Genomic DNA, 25,109 nt, shown 5'->3' with positions numbered 1-25,109 from the left:
CATCATGGTGACGCTCGTTTTAGTACAAGACACCCTTCAGCCCAAAGGCATGCCGCCGTACATTGCAGAAATGTATTTGCAAATCAGTTCCAATGTATAAAGCCAAACAAGAATACTTTAAAAAATCCTCACATCTGTCTGACCACTGATAAAGTACATTTAAAGACAAGGCTGGACATTTCAGAACATTATCTTATTGATGACCAAGCAGTAAGCCCTGTGTTTTCAGCCTACCAAGCGTTTTCTCAGCTTAGTTAAGAGAGCAAGGCAGTCAGCAATGGTGCCACTGAAACAACGCTCGTGCTGGTACCTGATCACCAGGAGTTTTTCATAAACAAAATTGCTACGTAACTACCTGCTTTTCAGAATCTTCCTCAGAAAATATCATCCTACCTTTCTGAGAAACGAGTGCTCATATACAGACTGCAAATTCACTAGTGTTAACAGACAGCCTAGCAGGGCTTTATTGGCACATTCTCTTGATGTGTATAAACTGTTCCAATGGTTCGGCAGCTGGGCAGTCCTACAACAACAGCCACTGTCTCCAAACAACATCTGTGCCTTCTCTGACCAGAGGCAGTGCTTCATGTACTTCCCATGCCATGCCGCCGTGAAGAAGGCCAAGAGATACTACCTCGGCAAGATGAACAGAAAAGGAGAATGAAGAAGCCAGAAAGAGCTTTCCTGCTTTCTTTCCTGACAGGCAAGGTAGCTGCAAGTCTCCTTTCAGCGCTCCTCATCCTCTAGCCAGGACTTGCTACTTCTGCTAGCAGGTGATAAGTGACAACATATGAATCTGGGCTAAGGTTTCCTGAAATTAGATGCTACCTATTTATCTTCAGTTTAGTCTTACTTAATATTGTCAATTGTTCTCAGGAGCAGAATACTATTACTTCAAATCATCACAATTACAACTACTTTGGGAACATTTGCAAGCCTCCAAAAGAGAGAAACTATGGAAGAATCTAGAGAGCTAAAACCAACAAAAGAAAATTAGATTCATCTCGGAAAACTCAAGCTCAGCTTAGCATGTGATGGAAGTAGACCAAAGCTACAGACAAGCAATACGTGAAAAAAAAAAAAACACAGAAGAGAAGATAATGTGGGAGCCAGGATGGTGCTGCCATTGGTACACACATGTACATTGCCACAGAGGTAAGGAGACACTCCTTCCCTTCCATGTTCTCCACATTTTAGAAAAATGAAAATAATATATGTTCCTTACACTCCGTAGCATATCTTAACCGTCTTTCATGAGTTGCTTTATGATCTTTACATGGAAAGGTGCTAGTGAAACATAAAAGTATGCATCAATGCTACTATCCTACCCTTCCCAGATTTAGGTACCTTCTGTACTAGTAAGGTGCAAGGCATCCCAGCAAAGCAGCTATATGTGGTAAGGATCAACGAAAGTGTCACAAGAGAGATTAAAAACTGCATGTGAAATTCAAACCATTTAAGTTTGTGGGAATTTTACTGCTGGCTGCAACAGGGATAGGATTTCTCCCTACACAGGCATGTCTACATAATTAGACAGAAATGATATCAGTCTGCTGAAGACTGTAAACTCTCTGGTGCATGAGGAATGATTTAATGTGGTACAACGGGATGTAGTTTTGAGTAATTACTTGCAGTGTGAAAAAGGAATAGTACCTCAGGACATCAGGATCATTTTCCTGATTGTGGGCATTATAAGCATGTTGACGAACGTCCCAAGAAAAATGCAGGAAGACTAATTCCTTTGGAAATTTACAGCAAAACTGGATAACATACTGAAAACAGTCCTGAGCTGGCCACACAGAGAGAGCAATACTTCTAATTTCCATGATTTCATTAAATTCAGGGCAGCTGCCAGCATATTTAGGAATGTCTTGTATAACATTCCTGATGTCAGTTCCAAGAAGGAGCATTAGTCTAGTGTGTTCATTAGAAAAGTGTATCAACCAATTTTCTGTAATCAGAAAAGGCAATCTACTGAAAATGGCATAGAAGAAGCAGAAGAGAAGGTGACTGGCAAAAGGGTAAAAGTCAAAGCATCAGCAAAACAGTGTAAGGGTAGGAGATAAATCCATGACCGCTTTCAGAAACCAATAATCTAAAAGCTACTTTCATATCTTTCATTCAGAGATTCAAGTTCATAACAACAACAATCGGAAAATGAATTGTTCCCTCAAAATTGTGTATTTATGTTTTAATTCACAGGTGCTGAACATAGTCTTATCTATTCCTGCCCAAGTAGAGTTTTTCTTTAACATAAGAACACTGAACAAATTGTAGTTGTCCTAAATCTCCCGCCTTTTCCTAAATCTTCACAACTGGTTCCTGAAATCCTCTTTTCGTTGCATTTTGATGCCTTATATATAATTTAGTTAATATACTCTCAGCTGTACATGATGAATTTTGTGCCAGAGGGCTACTCAAACCACATGATGGCTTCACACAGTGAGGTTTTCTTACTGGAAGGAACTAGTAAATGACAATACACTACTTTTGCATATTTACAGCCAAGCAAGCAGCATAAAAAGAACACTTCCCCGGTAGCTTGGAAGCAGTCTTCTTTCCTCACAGAAGAGCGCTTTGCCACTCTCTTGCATGCTTTCAGTGTCTCCTGACGGTACTGCCATTGCCTTCGCTGAGCCCCCCCGCAGGCTGCCCCCTTGCAAGCTACTATGCTTTCATTAGCAGCCATGAAGTGCCTAAGTACAGAGCTACGATTCGGGCTTTCCCTTCCGTGTCCCTAGGTCATACCCATGTGGAAAGCAAACATAGCCTAGCTCCATTTGACTGGAGTAATTAATTATCTATCTGGATTAATTTAAACAATTTTCTACTTAGATTCTTCTTTGTGGTTACAGACGTTGTACAGTACAGATCATTCGCTAAAACCCTCTGCTGACTCCACATACTGGTCCCAGGATATTTGCATAGCTTTAGCAATTCCAGACATTTAAAATCTACATTAGGCTCACTCCCTGCCTTCTTCGATCAAGAAACTGTCTCGAAACTATGAGACTGAAAGCAATCATATACTCCAACACATTCAGAGTTACTTTTGTCTTAAAGACTTCGTAAGCCTTCTAGGGTCAATTTTATAAAGCTTTCCCACTTTTTCTTCAGAACTTACTGCAGCTTAAGTTCTTCTCATCTTTAAAAGGAAGACAAAGGGAATTACAGACCAGTTTACTTAACTCCTGGAAAGACTCTGAAACAAATAACCCATCTATTTTTACGCATGTATCAGAAAGAAAAAGAGAAAGGTAACGACCAACAAGGTTGTCAGCTAATCCTGTCAAATCCATCTCATTTCCTTTCAGAACAGAGATTGAGCCCTTATGGATAAGGGAAGGTATAACATTAGATGTCACAGATCTCAGACTACAGTGAGGCTTTTTGACACAGTCTTGCATGGCATCTTCGTAAAGGGAAGTGCGCTCTACCAGCAATTATTGTAGTGGCAGGTATAATACTGGTTGGATGCACAATTCCACAGAAGAACTGTCAACGGCTCACTCTCAGACTGGAAGACTCTACCAAGGGGGCTTCACACAAGCCTATATAATTTAATGTGCTTATTCATGCCAGAATGATTGATTATAGCCTGTGCTTATTACATTTACAGATGAGAAGAAACTGGAAGGGTCTGGGAGTATTTCAGAGGACAGGACCAGAATTCACAATGATCACACTGATCTGGAGAAATAGTTCCAAATTCTAGATGAAATTCATTATGAATAGAAAGTACTTCGTTTACAAAGGAATAAATCAGTTATACACATACAGCCTGAGAATAGCCACGTAAGTAGCAACTCTGCAGAAAAGGAACTAGGGCTAGAGTGGAATATAAGCAGAGTATTAGTCAACACTATCTTGCTATTATGAAAAAGAAAACATCTGAGGGAGTATAAGCAGGACAGACTGACGGAGAAGCTCTATTCAGTACAAGAACAGCGCATCCTGTCCTGGTCACCACACTTCCAGAAATCTGTGGCACATTTGGAGAGTATTCAGAGGAAACCACTGAGGATGTTCAGGGCTCTGTAAAATATTACCTGAAAGGAAAAACTAGGATCAATTGGGACTGATGAGTTCAGAAGAAAGCAATTGTGGAAGGGGAGAAATGAGTGTCTGTGGATAAAAAAAGATGGCAAACAAAAATATGGAAAAAACTGTATAGTAAGAACTGTGGAAGACTTGCAGAGTCTCCTCAAGAAGTCGGACCAATATCCCTCAGAAATGGCCTAGGTAGAGAGATCCTGCCTTGAGACAGGGGAGGGAACCAGAGGACCTCTTGCAGCCCTCCTGTCTATTGGGTGATACTGGATGCAAAGCAGCATGAAATTACAAACTGGCAATACTGCAACAGGAAAGGGTGTTTCTGAGAATCCACAAAAACCTGACAATATCTTCCACTTTTCTTTCTGTGCTATACCAAAATTAAGTAAATCTCACAGAAGTAACAAATAAATCATTGCGGTGAATAGCAGTCTGCCCTCAGAGAATCTGTACTGCAATTTCCCCATTTGCTGCCATGTACATCTCTCACACAAAGGACTTTTACATAACCCTCCCTGCACTGCAAGTTTTGATTCAGGGCCAACAGCTGCTTCATGCTTTTCAGAACAGACTGCTGGACAAGCAAAAGCAAAAAGAGGCTGGCATAAGGAAAACAGCACCTTTGTTTATAAAACAAATACTACTTTGGAATTTGCAAACTTTTCAGTCAAAGAATTTCCTTATCCTAACAACACATGAAGTGCCCCATATTTATAGCAGCAGACTAGAAAAAAAAATCTAAGAAGATGTGAGATACTATTGGCATAGTATTTGCCATTATTTCAGGGTAGAAGGAGGTCAGTGAATCTTGGGAAGTCTCAAATAGTGGTGCGCCATCCAGGAATTCAAGCCATGAAGATAAAGACTAGAAGATGTTGAGGCTGGATTTTATTATGCGTTTGTTACCAAGTGCATGAAACAAATCCCCGAAGACAACAAACAGCATGAGCCAGCAGCGGACGTTATTTGTAAAGGGAACAGAATCATTTGCTGTGGGAGAAGGTAATCAATGCTGGAGGCACCAGCCAGCTATCTGAGGGTTAAAGCCAGTGGCTGTGCTATGTATGCACTTCCCTTAAGAATGAAAACAAACATGAGTCTTTCAATTTCTGCCAAAGAAGATGAAAACAGAAAGCAGAAGAATCAAACAACCATCCATGATGCAGACTGGGGAAGTACTCAGAGTCATCATGAGGACTGAAATAACACCTAGCCATTCATCTTTTCCTCTTGTTATTTACCTCCTTACCAGTAAAATCCTTAAAAGCCCATCCTTTGAAATGTTGGCAAAAAAAGTTCAGTACGGAAGACTTTTACTTAGCAGTACCCATGCAAGAGAGGATGACTAACAAAGGTTTCCTTATTCCAGAGCCGTGCGTCACCCTTGGCTGGAGGAACCCCTTAGGGAGGAGGAAGTGTCTCATCCCATGGGGTTAACCAGGGGCAAGTAAGTGCTCAGTGAGGGGACAGCGGCTTGCTGAGGGCAACTCCTGGAAAACACATTGCTCAAGATTACATGTTTAAAACATGGCCGATGAAATCATGTGCCCACATATATAATAAAAGAGTTTCACACTTTCCTCAAAGTGTGATCATCTTAAAGGCAGACACCAGAATAAAGAATAAATATCACTATTCTGGTTTTCCCAGATCTGGTACTGAGCTCCTACTCCATGGTCCCCTGCTAATTTCTTTCAGCCGAGATGCTAGCTTTTCAGTACATACCAGCGTGGTTTAAATAAATTTGAACACCAAGAGGAGAAGGGCAGTACGCACAAGTAGTTGCATTCTGTGAGGGGTGGACTCGGAGGAGGCCTTCTAGTGGGGGAGCTCTGCACAGTGTCCAATACACGGGCTCTATAAATTACAGCCTTGCCTTTTATTTTTAGCTGATCTAATGTAATGTGTCACCTATAACTGCGCTCTTTTCCATAATTAATGATGTCTAAGAAAATATTCTGAAATTCTCCTCTGATAAGCACCTAGACAAACTTGATGTTTCCTCTATGAGGCACAGAAGAGGATGTTAAACTGCTTTCACCCCCACATCCCTCTAGTCATGAGAAGTACCAGATCTCCTTTTTGCTCGGCCAGACTAAGCCCTGGTTCACCACAACCTCAGTGCAGCACCGACAAATGATCTCCATAGTAAATGATGCAAATAAGAAATGTCAGCATGTTCCAAAATTCCTCACTTAATCTTATTGCCAGTTGTATAGTCTGGATAATCAGTAAATAAATCCCTCTAACTTTGCTCAAATCCTTAGGGGCTGAATATACAGAGAGCACTTTCTAATTCACTCTCATTAACCTTCCCAGCTCTAAACAAAGCAATTTCCTACTTTTCTTAGTGTCTGATTTTTTTCCACTGGCCTCCGCAACACCTGATTTAGCAGCAGTGATTTCTCACTTGTGATTTCTGCTTCAAACTGGCATTGTTCTTTCTCCTCACACATATGCTTGCTGGAATAGCACGAATCAGCAAGATTCTCAAGTCTGAAGCCCCTAAAGGGAAATTGCGGTTGCGATGCCAAGGAACACAGTCGTATGTTATTTGACTTTTCCTCAGCCAAGCTGACAGCAGAGGGGGAAGGGTGGGAGGAAGGGAAGGGGAAAGGAGAGGAAGATGGCATTTTAATAGCACCCACACTGATTTTGCACAGTTGGATCACTGTGCTCCGGAGCGCCACTATTTCCTTTCCCCTTTGCCTTGCGTTCAGTCAACACTACTAAGCCGGGTTGAATGGGAAGGATTCTCAATCTTTTTCTCCCAGCACAGACCACATCTTAATAGAGAAATCTGTCTTCTGGACACCTCCTCCTCCCAAGTGTAGCTGGCTAGCCCATGCTTTACCCCTGTGTCTGACAGACCATCACCAGCTCAAGCCCTGTACACGCTACCCCACCCAAACGCCAGATGCAACTGAATAGGCCGACATTCCTCCTGCCATGACAAGACAGATTATCCCCCGTCTCTCATCCCAATTCCCACAGTCTCGGTAGCACCCACAGCAGTTTTTTATGTGAAAAAAATTAATATCAGGAATGTATTTCATCTAATTTAGCCAGTGGACATACCAAGAAGAAACCGGCATTTTATGTAGGCAAATCTACCTTTCCCAGATGTTAGTCATATGCCAAACATCTTGGCCAGACAGAAGGTTCTGGTCAAAACATTTCAGTTAATAATTTAGGTCCTAGGATTCCAAGCCTCTCTTACACATTAATGGGTTTTCCATAAACCCTCAGTCAGACAGAGTGACAACGGTCTACCAATTCTGGCAGGAACTCTTATCCCAGTAGAGCATCACTGACCACCAACATCAGCGCTCCCCGTTTAAGAACTCACTCAACTTAGCAAGTAAAAAGTTGAGCTGTAATACTCCTATGGTAGAACAGCCCCACAACAGAACTGGAGGGAAATCTGAAAACAACGAGACCTTTACTGAAGCGTAGTAAATACTCCTAAAAAAAAAAAAAAACCACCCATTCAGGAGCATTTTGTATTCATATCACAAGAACAGAAATTGAAAAGTATCAGGTAAAACGACCACTAAAGGAAGAAATGAGTTGTAACTATGCTGCCCACATGACCAGACCAAATGAAATTAGATACTACTTTATTACATGGCTTCCATTTCATTTGAATACTCCAAAACTCTTCAAAGTGTTTGACAAAACCAGTAGAAAATTAACATAAAAGAAAATTGTGTTTAAGAGACAGTGAGATTCTGGTAAGTTCATATGCATGCCTATAAACAACAAACGTAAGAGCACTTCTGTTATAATGCCATGTGCTTGTTGGCACGAACCGAAATGAAACTATAGCGTCTAAACCATAAGTCACTCTCAACTCCTTTCAAAGGGGAAGTTAAATGACATCAGTGATTAGCACTCTGTCCCGAGGTCCACCAGGTAAACAACACAGACATGACACGGAGTTTACCTTTGCAGTCAAGATCCCCTGGCTGTACTGTTGCTATAAGCAGCCCTAACCCTAATTGCATAATTTTGCAAATTAACTTTTCAAATGGCCTGTAGTATTCTCAGTTCAAAGTCTTCAATTTTTTCTTCTTTCTGTTACTGGTCAGCAGCAAAAAGTACAATAAAGACAAGATTCATTTAACTAGAAATCGTCTCTCATTCTGCAGCTCTTGCACAGCAACGTACAAACAAGGAACCTCATCCTTGGGGCAGCATGATGAACGCACAAACTTCTTTTAGACAGGGAGCACTAGCTCACACTCACAGCCCTAAGGATTAGAACTTCTTTGTCAAGAAGAGAAAAAACAGCCACAACATTAGGGCTATCACCTCTCTGTTTAGATAGTTTATGCCTGCTGGGCAGAGATAGGTAGTAAGGGCACTGGATTAACATTTCATCCCAGCGACTAAGTGTCTCATGGTACAGTTACAGATACAAAAGTTTCTTCTTCCCCACGGTTCTATTTTAAAATGTTTTATGTAATAAAATTATTTGAAGACAACTAAATCCAAGGCCAGGCATTTAACTTGAACCCATGGCCTTCTGGCTTAGAGGTGAGACTATTTCTAACTAAGCCAAAGTGACATATATAATATGCTTTCAAGGTTTTTAGAGAACTCTGTCATGATTTAAAAACACTAAGTCTTTGTGGTACAAACCACAGCGCAGGAAAGAACTGGGGCTCCCTTTTTACTGCTAATTTTAGCCAATGAATTGTTTATAATCTCCTGCAAAATACATAAAGCCTTATTCTGCCTTAAGCTAAGAGAGAACAGCCTTTCAAAACTGATTCTTAATTATAGTGTTCCCCTGCTAGATGGGATGGAGGCAGGTTCCAAAATTGTGTCAGAGTATATGAAGTGATAAAATGAGGATGGGTGAGCTATTTTTAAACACACTCAAAGGCTTTGAGGTCAAAATCTCTGTATTTATGGCCTTATGGCCATATTAAGACTCATGGATTAGTAAGAGCTGCATTGTGAGACTCAAATATCATTACATTTGAGACACCCTCTGGCTTCAGAGCCTGTGTTCCCTAACCACGTGCCTGCCAAATTGGGGGCGCACAGGGAATAGCCTTTAAGCACAGATTACACCCCTACCGAACACAGGCATTTGGGAGAAAAAGGGATCAGATGCTTCCACTGCAACGTATTCCCTCCTCTCTTTTCCCAAGACATTTTGCAGGTTGGGGGCTTGCATTTCCAGATGGGCAGGAAGCGAGCGATTAGAGATTGAGTTGAGAACTCTTAGGCAAAAGCACATAATTTCTCCTTACTCTACCCCTTCTGGGGTAATGGCTAATACAGCCTTAGCCCCTGGTGATATTCCCTTGCCACATGTTGAGATGGCCATTGAACAGGTCACCTGGGCATCTGATGGCACTGCCCAGGAAGCTCGCGGCTGCTCGGACAGCATGGACAGCCGCAGCCCAGGAACATCCAGCCCAGCTCACACAAAAGCTCCTGAAACACATCGTCTACTTTTCAGAAAACTCAGATTTTTAACAAAATCATTAATCTAATGGAAATAAGCCATGCAGAGGCATCACCTGGGAAGGAACTAGCACAGCCTTTACCTCCCCACCACAAGCTTCCCAGCACTCTCAAGAAAAACTAGCAGGCTGGTATACTTCCGATCTCAGCTTTGACTCCTGGCAGCATTTGGCTGTCACTCTCTATGGTTTCCTTCCAGTAATGATTAACATGCAGCATTTTTGTGAAAAAGGAGGACCAAGCAAGGAGAAACAAACTGGACAGGATTCCCTTGCCTTACAAGTCTAAATGGAAATAGTTCTAAGGCCCTTTTTTCCATCTTTCTTGATAGTCTACAGAACCTTTTGGAGTATCCTCCTTTGGAACAAAACCCACTGATTCTTGAATGCTTACAGATTTATAAAGCAGTAAAATCATACAACATGCACAAAACAAAAACCTAGTAAAAGAAGACTTACTTTGAAAAAAAAGAAAGCCTAGTTAGCCCTTTAAAAAAGCAGTGCTTTTGGTTCTGTTAGTAATTAATGTACACTTGTGTTTTGATCGAAAGTTACTGAAAAGGATTCTATATTATACTTATTAGAAGAATATGATGCACTTATTTATTACCTGTAGAGAGTCTCTACCTTTGAACAATGCTGAATGGATCCATGTTCCTTATTTAGGCATTCTGTAAATACCATGAATTTGTAAAAATATATTAGGCCATCCTAAAAGTATTACAGATTCATTCATTGAAATCTTCTATTTCTTAGTCTGAAAATCTTTTCTTTACCATTACCACAGCAAAGTGGTGACCTCAGAGATACTTCCCTGTGGTCAGGAGATCTCATTCCTGAATTGCTACAGACTCCCATCACTTATTCCAGAACTGTTACTTTTAGCAGTTGGGCCTCGTCATCTCCAACTGAAGTGGCAGGAATCTTCCTCCTGATTTCCACTGGCGTATAACCAGACTACAACAAAGGCTTTCTTACATGTCAGGAGAGGCAAAACTGGATTTAAAGTTATCCTACAGGTGCCCTTCACGAGTTTGATTTTCAGGAATATAGAATTCCTGGAAGTCCACTCGGCACCACAAATCCACCGTCAGCTACATCCCGTATGACTGCAGCCAGTTCTGCTCTCAGTGAAGCCCTTGGCACAATTCCCCCCAATTTTAATAGTTCTGTCCTATTCCCCCCAATTCCTACGTGAGGTTAATTTCTTTTCTCCAAGTACAAACAGAAATCAGCAGGTAAAAAACCTTTGTCTAATGTGGCACTAAGGCTGTGGAATTTGCTCCCATGTGAGAATGGCACAATAAAATCATTTGTTTAAAAGTAAATTGAAAACATTCCAGTCCTCTCAGGCTTACAACTATTAGCTTTAGTTTTTGTACAGCACTGTAGAATGTCTGGCATCAAAGGCACTTTGTACACTGCACTGAACTTGTACTCGCCACTGTTAGTGGATCATTAATCACAGCGAACAAAGATCCCATGCAAACACAAGAAAAGTACTGATTTTTCACATGTTCAGCATGGACTACAAAAGGTTTAACACTACAGGTTTTGGATACCAAATGCATTCTGAGATTGGAAGTATTGACAAGGCAACTGATAGGATACAGATTTTTCAATTGATGATTACATATTCCACATCACATCAAACAACACCTATTTGTGCCTAATACTCTCTCAAATTAGAGATAAACTTACCTAAGAGTATGCTAAGACATTTCAATTTAATAGATGCCTACAAATGCCTACTTCCTTAAACGCACACACAGACAACACATACGTGTGCAGGGGCAGTGATTATTGGCAAGAAAATCTACAACCAGGTGTGTCCAGACCATGACTGGAGAAAGGGGAGACTTACATGAAACATGCACTGACAGATAAAGCCTGAAGGACTGTGATCAGATGTCTGGAAGTCTTGAGGGGAGGAATGGGGTCTGAACCAGTGTGAAAATGAAAAAACTTGAAAAAGAAAATCTGTTGAATGCCAGGTAAGGAGCAAAGAAGGTATGGAGGAGAGATCATGGTCTTGAATCACAGGCTGAATTTCAGGGTGCTGACTTAATGGTAAGTTCAAAGGAGAAAATGTTACTATGTCACAGGAGCCAGAAACACTACTTAAAGCTCCTCATGGTTGTCATGGGCGGTTTCTTGTCATCCAGATCAGAGCCAGAGCAGGGGAAAATTTGACTCTTCAGCCCTGAAGCCTGCTGTTTGACAAGATGATTTTCACTGGGTTCCTCACAGCAGTTAAGTATTCAGGCCACCAAGGTTTCACAAATAAAGGCTCTTCTACTCTTGTACCAACTGTCTCAGGAGAAACAAAACTTACCACATTGTTCTTTCCTAACCTGGACAGGAGATGAGAAGGGAAGCAATGAGTAAGTAAATCCGTACCTTCAAAAATGACAATTACATTGTGCATTATCTTCAAAATTTTTCATTGATTTACATGCCTATCTGATCATCAGGTCCCTCTAGGGCTAAAAAAGTCAGCTCCTGCTACTGCCCACAGAGTGGAGACAAAAATCAACCGTATGAAAGTATCAGCAAGGTACTTGGGCCTTCAGAACAGCAAGTGCAGGCCCATATTCAGCAAAAGAAGAGAAAAGATGATGAAAGTAAGTACAGGTCTGTTAGTCTAACCTTAACTGTCTAGAAAGGCTTTTGAACATACTTTAAAAGAAAGATGGCTTCAAAGGAAACAAGCAAATAAGCAGAAATAAAGCAAGATGGCAGAACATGCCAGATTTGCTTAGTAAGTTAACTGATTTCCTGAATAAGGACAGCTTGATAGATCTTTGCTTCAGTAAAGTGATACCCTTAGGAGACTGGTAAATAAGCTGGGCATTAATAAGCTGGTAATAATAATAAGCTGGTAAATAAGATGGGCATTAATAATAATAAGATGGGCATTAATAATAATAATATGGGCATTAATAATAATAAGATGGGCATTAATAATAAGCTGGTAAATAAGATGGGCATTAATGGAAGAACAGTACAGTAAGAAACTAACATTAAGTAATTGATAGTATTGGAAGAGGAACTAGTAGCCTTGAAGGATTTCATCAGTGTCCCACAGATCAGTCTTACTGAAAGAACAAACTTGCCAGTTAAATTTGCTGCCCGTGACACAAAATTGTGAGGCACTGTCCACACAGTGGGGGACTGCAACCGTGACCTGAAAGATACGGACAACTTCAAGGACTGGAAAAACAGAAATGGGATAAAATAATAGTTATATGTGGACAGACTGATTAGAGCTGCTGCTCTGGACTGTAAGCTCATCAGGTAGCAATAACAAAGGAAAAGAAAGCTCTACTGCCTCTAACCATGAGATAATTTTGAGATACCAGTATAATGTGGCCCTGAAAAGATCAAATGAGCTAGTAATCGCTGTTTAAAGCAATGCAGGTCCAGTAGGGATAATAGCTTTTTGTAAGCTACTGATGAGATCTTGTCTGGATCACTGACAGAGCAGGCTATGTGCGTTCTGGTGAAAGATGCGTTTTACGTTTCCTTTCTTTCCAGGGTTGCTGCAGTATTTCCTGAATAGACAAATGAAACAGTATGGCCGGAACAAAAGGATTTTATTGCACAGCGCTGAAACTGCTTTTCAGCCTCTGCAGGACATAGCCCTGCAGTCTTTCAGACCACTAGATGGTTAAATTGAAAGAGCTCTATGTCTTATATGAACTATATGGCTCTTTTCCTTCCTCCCCTACAAGGCTCTTGTCCATGTTCCAAAGCATACTCCCCTGCCTCAGAGCTGCAAAGGGCTTTGGGTCAGCTCTCCCATTAAGCTGGGGAGTATATTTGGGAGGAAAAAGTGAAGGTACTTAGTTAGTGGTCACCGAAAACTCCCATGTATACCCTGATCAGCCCCATGCTGCTGCTTACTTGGGCCTGGGAAAGGATGAATGTGGCCTTTGGAAAAGACCTGCTTTCTTAAGAAGCCACCTGGCATGGAGACTGTTGTTGGACCACTTTCTTCAGGGTGGGCTGGAGGAGCACTTTGTGTTCCTCAGGCCTGTGAAGAGTGATATAAGGAGCCTGGCGTGATCAGCATAGAGAAGTGGTGTAGAAAATTCCTTCCCTTCTAAGTGCGATTTTCCCACTCCTTTCTCTGAACCGGAGGATCAGTCCTATGAATCATCACCTTCTACAGGCTTGTATGCATGGAGGAGAGGGGCCTGGCTACAAAGAGAGACTGACTTGAATCACAGAAGGAGCAAACAAAAACTGCCTCTGCCAGTACAGCGAGCTGGTCCCAGAGGTTGACTTCTGTCACCTCTCCAGAAGCCATTGCCAGCTTGGTAAGAACACGTGACCCTTGCATAAGAAAAGCAGGCTGCTGAAAAGCAGGTAAAGAGCTGACCAGAGGGCTTTATGTTTGCATTATCACATGGACCATTGGTTATGGCTTCCTTGTAACGGAGAAGGGAAGAAAAACCTTGCTCGAGACCCACAAATTCCCATTTAAACTGATAAAAGAACACGGGATTGGACCTTCAGTACTAGATATCACACCTGAGACAAACACCACGTCAGCAACTAATCCACTCTAACAGAAGGTTACTTTAGAATTGTTAGAGGATCAAATGACACATTTGAGGATCTGCTACTCCAGCTATATCTCCATGTTTGTCCAGGGAAAATTTCTAGGGTGTTTATCTGGAGGAGAATGATAGGAGGTGAACTTTAAAGCACAATTTATTTTCTGGCTAACCCTCCTTTATAAGAAAAAAGAGAGAAAGAGTTCAGCTTAGATGAGAAGCATGCAGACAAGCTCTTTTAACCCCAGAAATTCATCCCTACGTGTTGATTAATAGTCAAACTACTAGGGCTTTAATATGAAAAATGGGAAAGGCTTCAACTCAAGATTGCCTGTAGCTAATGATGCAGTGGAATGAACATTTTCATTCCAGCTAAACCATTCCTGTTCCTGTAAAAATAAAGAAATCCAATCTTGGATTATGAAAAAGACTCAAAGAATTTTGCATACTTACTGGCTTAAAATAATGCCGTGTATTTTAAGAAACCTCTATACACAGGATATTTTACCTACATGGTCAAACAAACATATAATTACACACATGTACACACAGAGTATAAATATCTGAAGAGATGTCAGGCACCAGAAGAGAAGTCTGTGACCATAACCTGGAATTTCATATGTATAAGTGCATTACAGAATCACTAAATTTTAACATAGCTCCTGTCAGGCTAAAAAATTAAAATGTCATAATGAAAACACCACGAGGTAGTGCAGCGGGCTGTACAGATTCTGCCTGGCAAGGCTGCCTGACATACACAGGACTTGCCCGGAGATCTCCCTGTGGTTCAGCCCCTGGCGCCATCAGTTGGGCTTGAAATCAAAAGGAGTGGAAGGAGGTAATTAAAAGTGACTGTACACCACTCAGCTGGCAAAAGACAACTCCGCTGCAGCCGCTGAAGGAGGGTGGGAAAGGATTCAGGGGTATGCAAGAGAATGCATGTGTCTCTCCAGCTTTAGTGATTTCCATTATGGAAACACAGTGCTTCACAGCTTTTAACCTTTACGCAGCTGAAGTCAAACATCTACTTTTTGTTTTAATTTCAGCATATTAAATACATACTCCAATTTGGCTAGTGTCAAAACACATTCTGCCTAAGCCACATGTAAGGTGCAGAGTTCAAAAAGCACCACCAGGCAGAAAGCTGAAGAGTGGAATTATGCACAAATTATGATTGCCACCAGCTCGTCTGCTGGCTGCACCAGTGATTTTCAAGACCATGGAAATCAGAAAGGGGAGAGGGGGTGGGAAGGCCACCAGGTTTAAATCATCCTGTTGGCTGCAGGAACAACCGTTAAAGGAAATTAAGAGAAAAGTCAGACCCCAGAAGGAGCAGAAGACACTGTGTTCCAACTCTAACCAGCTGAAGGAAAGTTTATATAAAAACAATCACTTGGTTAGTGACTCATAAGGAAAGAATTCCTAAGCTTTCTTAGGGAAACCCCAGTAAATAACATGTCTAAAAACACATGAAGATGGTGGCGTCTGTTCCGTTACGATACTCGCTCCACATGATAAAACTTTTGGCAGCAGAACAACCTACTGAGCACAGCTCTCTTTAGGAAACCCAAAAAACAGTAAGAAGTGCCGTGGCTCCCTGAAAAATTCGCCTCATATTCTAGCTCTTGTATGACATGTCTAATGAAACTGGGAAGAAATGTGAAAAGAATGTTTTTTGTTACAGCATTGGACAGGGCTTCTCCAGTGACTACATGCAGTTGTACTCTCAAGCAATACAAATGCCTGGATTTCAATACACTCTTCATCTTTTACAACTAAATGTTTACGGATGCAAATATCCTGCCGTACTACACCCAGAGAAACTGAATGAAAAGCTCTCTGCATGAACAGCCTCTCCAGAATATGTTATCAGACACACAGCAAGAAATAGTGCTGTATGCAAAGAATTTGACTTCCAATGTATAGTTCTTCGGTTACGAGTTTTTTTTGTTTTTAAACTTAGCACAACATTTTGGAGGCATGTTGTGTGTTTTAAAGGATATCTTCCAGCAAAGAGATTTTAAATTCAGTAAAATAAGTTCATAAAAATAAGAGAGATCACAGTGGTTTCCAAACAAACAATCAGATCTGAACGTTGTGACACCGGATTTTGGATGGGCTAAAAACTCTACTGTTGGAGAGTCCAGGTACAAATATTAACAAAAGCACAGATATTCTGTGTCAAGCAGAGCTTACATTCTGCAGTAAAGCCTCCTAGTTTTTGCAGAAGTCCAGGAAGGCAGACTGAAAAGTTGGTAGCAACTTCACATTAATTTATTTCCTCTCTCTCTCTAATGAATTTTTAGCTCATGAAATGTGCATGTGGACACAATAACCTGCCTAGAAACACTCCCTGCCGAAAGTTATTCCTTTTCACACTGATTTTATTTCAATTTATGCTGATCCCCATATTTTCAGCTGCTGCAGATCCCTCGCAGCCCCCAGAAGTTTTCAGGGATACAGCCAGAAACTTGCCGAGAAAAAAAATGACAGTTGGAAGTATCCTAGAGTAATCCTTAAGGGACTGTGAAGTTACCATAGTAAAGCAGTGTTTTTACCAAAATGCTCAGCAACAAAAGGGGTAGTATCACTGGTATTTGAACTGCAATTTTCCAGTTTCAGTTAGGGGTTGATTTTGGAATAACCAGAAAGATTGTCGCAAACACGCCATTTATCTGTAAACTCTGGGAGGTAGCTTAATGCTTTTCTACACCTGATAAAGTATATTTTTTTAAAAAATCTGTGAAGGAACAGCTGAAAGGCTTCCAATACTGGTGAAGCATGAGCTTCACACAGAGAAATTGCAGGGGCAAGTAAGATATAAGCACCTGCTTTAAAATAGGAGCATCTTTTATGCCAGATAAATCATTCCATCATCAGACATGGAGGATTCAGCTAGAAAGAGCACAGGGAGGAAGGACTTTGCCTCAAAACCCAGGAATATACAAGAGGAAAACAGGTCATTCTGAGAAGTGTTGCATCATTCGACTACTATGGAATGGCAACTTTCCTGAGCTCTGTCAGAGAAAGAAAGGATGTGTATTTAAGTATTCCACTGTAAGTTTGAGTTTCCCCGTGTTACTGTCATGTTGCCGATAAAGAATTACCTAGGAAGTCCTCCAGTGAAATGAATTTGGGTGATGTGACTATGGCAGGATGACTGAGGTTCTGCTTCCAAGGTCACACTGCCTACAAAGGGAGACTGTGAAGTAGTCCTCAGTCAAAAGCTTCAGACTTGGAAGGAATAATCTGTTTCTACTTAGACTCAGAGGCTTAGTAATACTTGCAATTCCCCAGCAAGATCCTATCAGAAAAGATCTGCATTTTGACAGGAAAATTTTGATACTTGTATACAAAGAGAAAATATATTCAGTGTATCCGAGCAAAGACACCACAGTTCTTTGAACATACTCTTATACACACATGATATCTTGGGTATAATCAAGTTCCAAAGTTCTTCCTTTTCTCCCTCATTAAACCAAAAAGAGGATGGAGAACTTCATACGCATGCTGACATCAAAGCTAGTTCACCAAGATTACTGATTTTAAACCACTTGAACAACTAACCCAACAAAATCACTTGAGCAAATTTCCAATTATACATTAAGCTGAGATGCTTCTAATCCACCAGCTAAGGAGGGACACTCAAGTGAACTGGTCACATTTTCAAAATGACTTGCAAAGAGCCTGGTAAATAAGTAGAACAGAAGGATTAATCACTGCTTGTTCTTAAAAGACAGCCACAAAGAAATCACTTTATACTCAAAAGAAGTTGGAGCAAGATATTTTTAAAGAACAGAAGATGAAGACAGCTGGCTAAGCCTGCTCCAAACAGCTCGCAATACTGCCTTCTCAGGCTTGAAGAGAGAACTCCAGTGGAAAGAAATCATGCTCCTTCTGTATGGAATTCTTTAGTAACAAAATAATCTTAAATCCCATGTCTTCTGTTAGTCAGACCACTGGCAAACAGGTAGTTTGCCTTAAGGTCCTCTATTTCCAGACACACTCAATAGCTAGCAACAAACCTCTAACAAGAATGCAGACAGGACACTGCTCAGTAAGTATCCACCTATTCTCGTCTCATTCTTTGTAAGCTCCTGTAAGCCAGGAACCATGTTTTTAAAGTGTGTGAAATGGGACCCTGGTCCACAACTATGGCTTCTAGACAAATAGTATCTATTCATAATATTAACAACAGCTGCTAGAAAAGCATCATGCTGTGGCTCACAAAAGAAACTGTACAAATAAGATGTAACTATATCAAATAGAAGAAACATGACATGAGGCAGAAATCACAGCCCTAGTCAGACAATGCCAAGATTGGTTCTAGGAAAGGAGAACTTTGTGTTAGCAGAACACTAATCAGACTGCAGAAAGCAGCAGGGGGAAACGCAGTCCCCTAAAAGATATCCAATGCTAAAGACAACACTCAGACTCACAACAGATGAAATCCTAGCCCTCTGGAAGTTGATGGAAGTTTTGCCATTGAATTTATCATGCCCAGTATTTCACCCATGTTTCCAGCCTTTCAGTGACCTATGGGGGTTGCAATTAAACCATTTCTAAGCATAGGAATTAACTCATCGGTTTAAGAGGTATTTCCTGCACAGCACTGTATAACAAACAGTGCAGATAGAAAGAGCTGTTTTCAAATGCTCAGAGACAGCTGAAAGATGAGCTTCCTAAAGCAATGGCACCAATTTTCACCATCCCAAGGACAACACAGACAGTGTTATGGACTGCAGACAACATTGTATTTAATCAGCTCTGAGCTCTCAGCTGGAAGCCATTGGTCTAGAAGCCATTCTATAGGTAAAGGTTAAGTAGTTCCCTTTGCATGGGACATTGGTTACGTATACCAACATAGAGACATACATTCACTCAAACGCACTATCCTAACTCTGGTTCATGTATAACCCTCTCCGACAAAGTATCATGGCTATAGACTCCTACTCATTTCAAGCTGTTTGCTGGTGTCATTCACAGAGTTAGACCGTCACCTACACTGAAGCCCTCAGTGAAGTAACAGCAAGGAACCATGCCCAAAGAGCTGCTTGGAGTGCAGAGCTGGCATGAAAACTTCCTATCTCCTGGGTGTTTGCAGCCACATCTGTTGGGTCACAGGTGACGTGGAAGAGAGGTTGAGCTATTTGAAGAGGCTTGACTGCATGCAGTTGCAAAAGCAGATAAAGGGGCTGCCTCTGCCCTTTTCTTCAATGCCTTCATAGCAGTGCTAAGGACAATCTAGCTTGCAATGCTTCTGGGAATTTACCTATGCAAATCATCCAGGTACCCTTAATAAGTACAATTTAGAATTATGCTGCAGCAGGTGTTTTCAGCCTGTGGTCCTGAATAGCTACAGACTACTTCCACAGTATCTGCAGAACACAGCTAGCGACAACTAACCTGTGACTGGAAAGGCTTCCATTCACTATACAGGGGTCTGTGCTTCCACTGGCAAACATCAACATCTGCAAATCAAAGTTTAAAACCACCAAGCTACAACTGAAAGGCAAATCACATTCAGTAAGACTAATTCTACCAATGCACTTCACCTTCCATGCTCTGAATTCCTCTCTTCAATTGATTTCCCTAAATGCCCTTAGCTGTACTGCTCAGTGCAGAAACTGAGCAACTGCCAAACGTGAGATAATATCACACAATATATATGACTGAAAAGTTTGAATATCTGCTGTGTAAAGGGTCTAGTATGAGCCTGATACTTTGTGTAATGGCTCACGGAAATTTTGTATCTACATGCCACAGAGCTTTTATCTATCCAAATAACTTCATATATGTTACTTGAACTTCGTACGATATTTAAACATGCCTAATTCTATCTTTGAATTACAAATAATTTGGTTATAAAAGAGGAAAATGAGAAACTAGGGGAAAACAAAAGACAAACACCTTTACTGAGAGAACGTAAAGGAGAAGAGTGAGTAAGACTGCTTCTTTCTCAACTGCAGGAGTAGGAGTTTTAAGAACAACAAAGATCACCAATGTGAAAGAATTGCTCATACCAAACAGCACAAAACGTACACTGGCAGTTTTTCCTAGCAACAAAACCAGGTTCTCCCAAATTAGTGCAGCTGATACATCAAGTACCATACATGTACAGCAAGTAGAGAAGGACAGAGAAAACATCAACCAAGAAAAGGCCACGACAGGTGGGACAGGAGCTGTAGAGTGACAGCAGAACAGGAGCAAATGACAGCATGAATGGAGAGTTAAATGAGAATGAAGTTTCAGAATGGAGGATATTGCACTCAGAAAATGAGACTTGAGTTTTTCTGTCCATGTAGAGACTAATTATAAACCTATTTCCACAAACAAAATAGGTAGGATAGGTTAAAAAAAATCGAGGATGAAACCAGGAATCATATTAGACGTCGCACATCTTAGTTTTTCTCCAAAAAGGAGACAGGGAAAACAGCATCCAGTTTGACTCAACTATCTTGTTGCCTGTGGCAAATGAAAGAGAGAAAAGAAATATCTGGCTGTTTACCAACTGCCCTCCACCCTCATGTCCAATGACTATATTTCCTGTTACGTTTTAAATGCTATGGAAGTGTGAGCTTGGTGACATTTCTGGCAGAAAATTTTATTTCAAATTTTTATTTTGACTCCCCATTACTTTTTTTTTTTTTTTTTTAAGAAGTCCTACTCAGGAGTAGGTTTTTGTGTCTTGGAAGACAAGGAAGATATTCCAGGATCATCCCAAAATCTTGTGATATTTGCTAGTGGGTTTCACCTTCTGTTCAGTTCTCCTTGTGGGAGACACCCTAGTGTTGCACTGGAAGTGAGAGAGAGGCAATCGGACCTTCCTGACCATGGCCACCCTGAGACCTGGAGATGCCAGTACCAGTCCAGGAGGCCAAAGGATCTTTGTAACAGGGTGGTGCAGCACAGTCCAGACGCACCCCTCTTCTCTGCCAGCCAACCCTCTGCACTCATTTGCCTGGGCTAGGAAAGCATCTTTGGAGGTTGGCCTTCTGCACTGCCTGCCCCAGGGCAAATCTCACTTGCCAGCCCTTTCAATAAGCACACACGTCCAGAACAGGACTGAAAGTCTTGCTCCATAATCTGAAACTTTACAGTCAGAGTTTTCACCTTTCTGTACAGCTTCAATGAGATCGTTCATAAGGCTGGAAGTGGTGCAGAAATTAGCTGCGCCGTAAAAAATGAAGAATTTCAAAATATTTTCAATATGCAGATACCTTGCCAAAAGCACAGTAAAGAGCCCACCATGAATACATTAGAGAAATAAAAAATGTTTGCTCATTTCTAAATTTCTTGAAGCTTGCTTAATGTCAGCAGGTCCATTTAATAGCAGAAATGTAAAACCCTGCGACAGCTATTGAACCCCCGACCCCTGATAGGCAGTTACCAGCTTCGCTGGGACTGGTTTTGAAATCATTCAGTTGGTTAGCCTGCATCTTGTTACAGTCAGTGCGACTGATGCAATACTATGAATCTCTTTTTCCCCTGTACATTTTTAACTCTCTCATGCCAGGGATTATTTTACTCTTCAGAACACAAAACAGGGCTGAACTATTCCTGGGCTTCTGGCATTAAAGTCATCAGCCATTTGCTGAACAAGGCACTAGCTGCATCTATGTTTTGTTAGAACTAGTAAGTATTCAGGAGAAGGAGAAGATAGTTTTTATTTGAAACATTTGCTCTCACATCCTTGAAACAGTGAGGCAGCAAGAAAGGGAGTGAAAAACAGCCTGCCATTTCCTTTCCTCCATGTAGTCTGGATTGCTTTTGACCGAGCATGTGTGCGCATGCACACTCACTCTCTTGCTCTGCTCCTTTACACCGTGACTTCATTGTAAAATTCAATTCATCTGTTCAAAGCAATGACTGAAACATTGTCTCTGAAATTATGGCATTTTTCCACTTTAAAAAATATTTTAACACTTCTTCATTGAAAAGTTATTTTTAAATCTAGTTGGCCTAAAACCAAGTTTGTCGTAACTGGAGCGGATTCTTCTTTCTTTAGAATTCAATGCCTTCCTTTTCTAAAATGTGTTAGTTTGTTAAAAAAAAAAAAAAATTGTCAAAAATAGTAAACGCACAGTTTACACTTATATCTACACTGTTTTGCCCTCCACCATACCAGCACAGTTTGCTTTTCAATTTCTCACTTTGCAGCAAATGCATATGAGTCTTTACTTTTTATAACTTATGAACTGAACTCAAACACCGACTTCAGCAATCCCAGAGCAGAACCACTTACTTTCAGTTTGTATCTGGCTGGGGCACTCATACAACATCACCGCAGCCAGTAAGCGGCTGAGTCAGATTTTATACCTACGAGGTGGATGAAGACCCTACCGAAATACGGTTGAATTGGAAAAAGGAAGCGTCATAGCACTTTTATTACGCAAAGATACATGTGACTTCTGGAACAATTTCTCCATTTACATGTCAACTGCCAAGCAAGAAATAGATGAACAGAGAGAGCCGTTGTGATGTACTTAACTTGAATGAGTATCCTGCATCCACTAAATCTAAGTTCCCGTTTTCCAGGACTGTCTCAAGAGAAACCAGGACATCTGGTCTTTTTAATGAAGTAGCTGATCTGGAATCTGGGTTTGGTAAAGCCTTTTTTCCCCCCTCACCCTGCCCTCCCCTCCCAAAACAGAGACTTGAATCCAAGCAATTAAGATGTCACCAAGAACTATTTTAAGGAACAACAAGCAAACTGACCTGGCAAGAAGAGTATTTTCCTGTGTATTTTTCTTCTCCTTTCAAAAGGAATTTTGTTTTTCTCAAGAGAAAATTCAAACTAAATTACGCTAACTGACTTTATATTCAGCACATGTTCCATATGCCCAGTTTTCCCCACATTGTGACAATTTCACTAACCAAGATGCAAATACATTATTCGTTATACTTCAGTTCTACATGCTTTGTAAAAGCTATCAGCAAGTACAGTAATGCAAAGCACTTGGAAAAGAACACTGTAGTCACTATACCACCTAAAGGAGTTTAACGAGACTTTTATTTTCTAGGTTGGATTTTCTCAAGTCTAATCACAGCATTAAAGTGTTTGATTCTTCAAATCAAGCAGAAATGATTGTCCAATTCAGGGCTTGATGACAACAAAGCAAAGGTGAACTCTTCATATTAAAAACATTTTTTTCCCTTTCCTTTTTTTTCTATGGCTTAACTACCTAGGGATTTGGAATCAAAATTTCATAAGGACCCAGCATCTAGCTTATCTTTTAACTTATCCATGTTATAAGTGCAATTAAAATGGATTTCATGAGGTTTTTGTTTTGTGGGGTTTTTTTGTTTGTTTGTTTAAATGGCATGCTCTGGAGGGCTACGGTTTTTGTTTTGTTTTGTTTTGTTTTTAGTGAAGGTGATGAAGATGCATAGGGGAAGATCCAAATCCTCCAAGGTATTTAGACACTCAGCTCCCGTGTCTTCAGTATCTGGACTGAAGCTAGAAACAGCTTCTCAGTGCTCTCCTGTCTCTACGCGAGACTGCAGAGTGGAGTGGAGTTTTAATATTAGTAAGAGGTGGCTTGCCAACATGTGTTTGCTGAATGAGGTAGGTCTCCGTTACCTCATTCTGAACGACCCCTTTACTGATCTTATTCAACAAAGCTTTTGAAGATATATTTATCTTTAACCACGTGAGAAATCTCACTTACGTTAATGATTGTGCAACAATAAAAAGTAAAAATAAAAATGATTAGTAGACCCACTGACGATTGTAAACCTGCTCTCCTCTCCTTGATTTTATTTTATTTTTTTAAGGATCTCATTACTCCAATGTTTATTTTTACTTTTGTAAGTTTAAGAGTGCAAACCTAAAGGCAGAGGAATAGAAGCAGCCACAATTTGAATGGGTGGATGTACACAGGACATGATCAACCGTGTGAGTGCTATATCAGGCAGAGGTAACAGGAGGGTTACAGTTCTGCTAGAGGCCCAGAGGAGTAAGGAAGGATTATGCTGTTTTACAAAATCACTGTGATCCTGTTGCTCCTAAGTCCTCAGAACACCTCCTCAAACTTTGTCATCACCTCTCAGGTTTACCTACTTCATTTTCCATGCAATCGGGTGGTAGAAGTCTCCCAATGTCTCATAGGTTACGGGGTTTGAGCCCCTGCAGGCAGCTGCAGACTAATTACACTTGCCTAAGTGGGATAATTTAACCCCCAGAAACCAGCCTGAATGGCTTGTGTGAAAGAGGAGGGGGATGACTGGGGACACAGGTGATGATGCAAGGATCCTCAGGATGAATCAGGTCTGAGGGAAAGATCAGGACAGCTTTCAGTGAGATTTCTTGGAATTACCTTCTGGCTGACAGATCAGGCCAGCGGGAGAACCTAGAGCAAGAGCTTCTCCTTGCTTGAAGCAAAAGGAGAGGCAACAGCTCCATCATCTCTCAAACTTCACAAGTTTCTCCTGTACTTGCCTATATGTATTCTGCCTTATGCTAGCAGCTAACTCTCTCCATCTCAGGTGCTGCTAGTCCTGACCTCTCTGGAGTGCCTCATAGCTCAGGTCTCGAGAGAACAGAACTTCCTCACGCGAATCTTGACCTCCAGGCTCTGCCAGTCCCACCAGTTCCCTGCTGCCCCATCTACCCCCATTCCCTTGACTGAGCACCTAGAGTCAATTCTCCCTCATCTGCAGATCAGCACTCAGCATTTACTGCAGCAGCACAGCCTAAAGTCAGCATATGGTAAAGAAACATTATAAGCATCAGCTTGATATTTTAAGTGAACACAGTAACATTTACACTTCACATCATCTCCTAGGTAAAGTCCCTCTTCCCATGCCACCACTTCTCTTAACTCCTCCCCACCCAACACCAAAATCCTTTTTTTTCATACTGGCCAACAAAACCAAGGATTTTTGGTGTTTCTGAGCCCAGCTACTGTGGAGACAGAGGAGTCAAAAATTGGTTAAAAATACAAAAAAGAAAAACAGACAAACTTCCAAACCTTCAGAACATTTTAAACCCACTTTAAAGTCTTTCCCAAAT

General features: G+C 41.0%; 1 protein-coding gene across 8 annotated transcripts in view; it reads right to left on the bottom strand.

The window, feature by feature from the left end:
• Positions 1-25,109, bottom strand: part of DNM3 (dynamin 3) — a 189,522-nt gene that overhangs the window by 29,278 nt on the left and 135,135 nt on the right. The window lies entirely within an intron of this gene.

Source organism: Struthio camelus, chromosome 8 (genome assembly GCF_040807025.1).
Source record: "Struthio camelus isolate bStrCam1 chromosome 8, bStrCam1.hap1, whole genome shotgun sequence".
NCBI lineage: Eukaryota > Metazoa > Chordata > Aves > Struthioniformes > Struthionidae > Struthio > Struthio camelus.
This window is presented reverse-complemented; position numbering and strand designations above follow the sequence as displayed.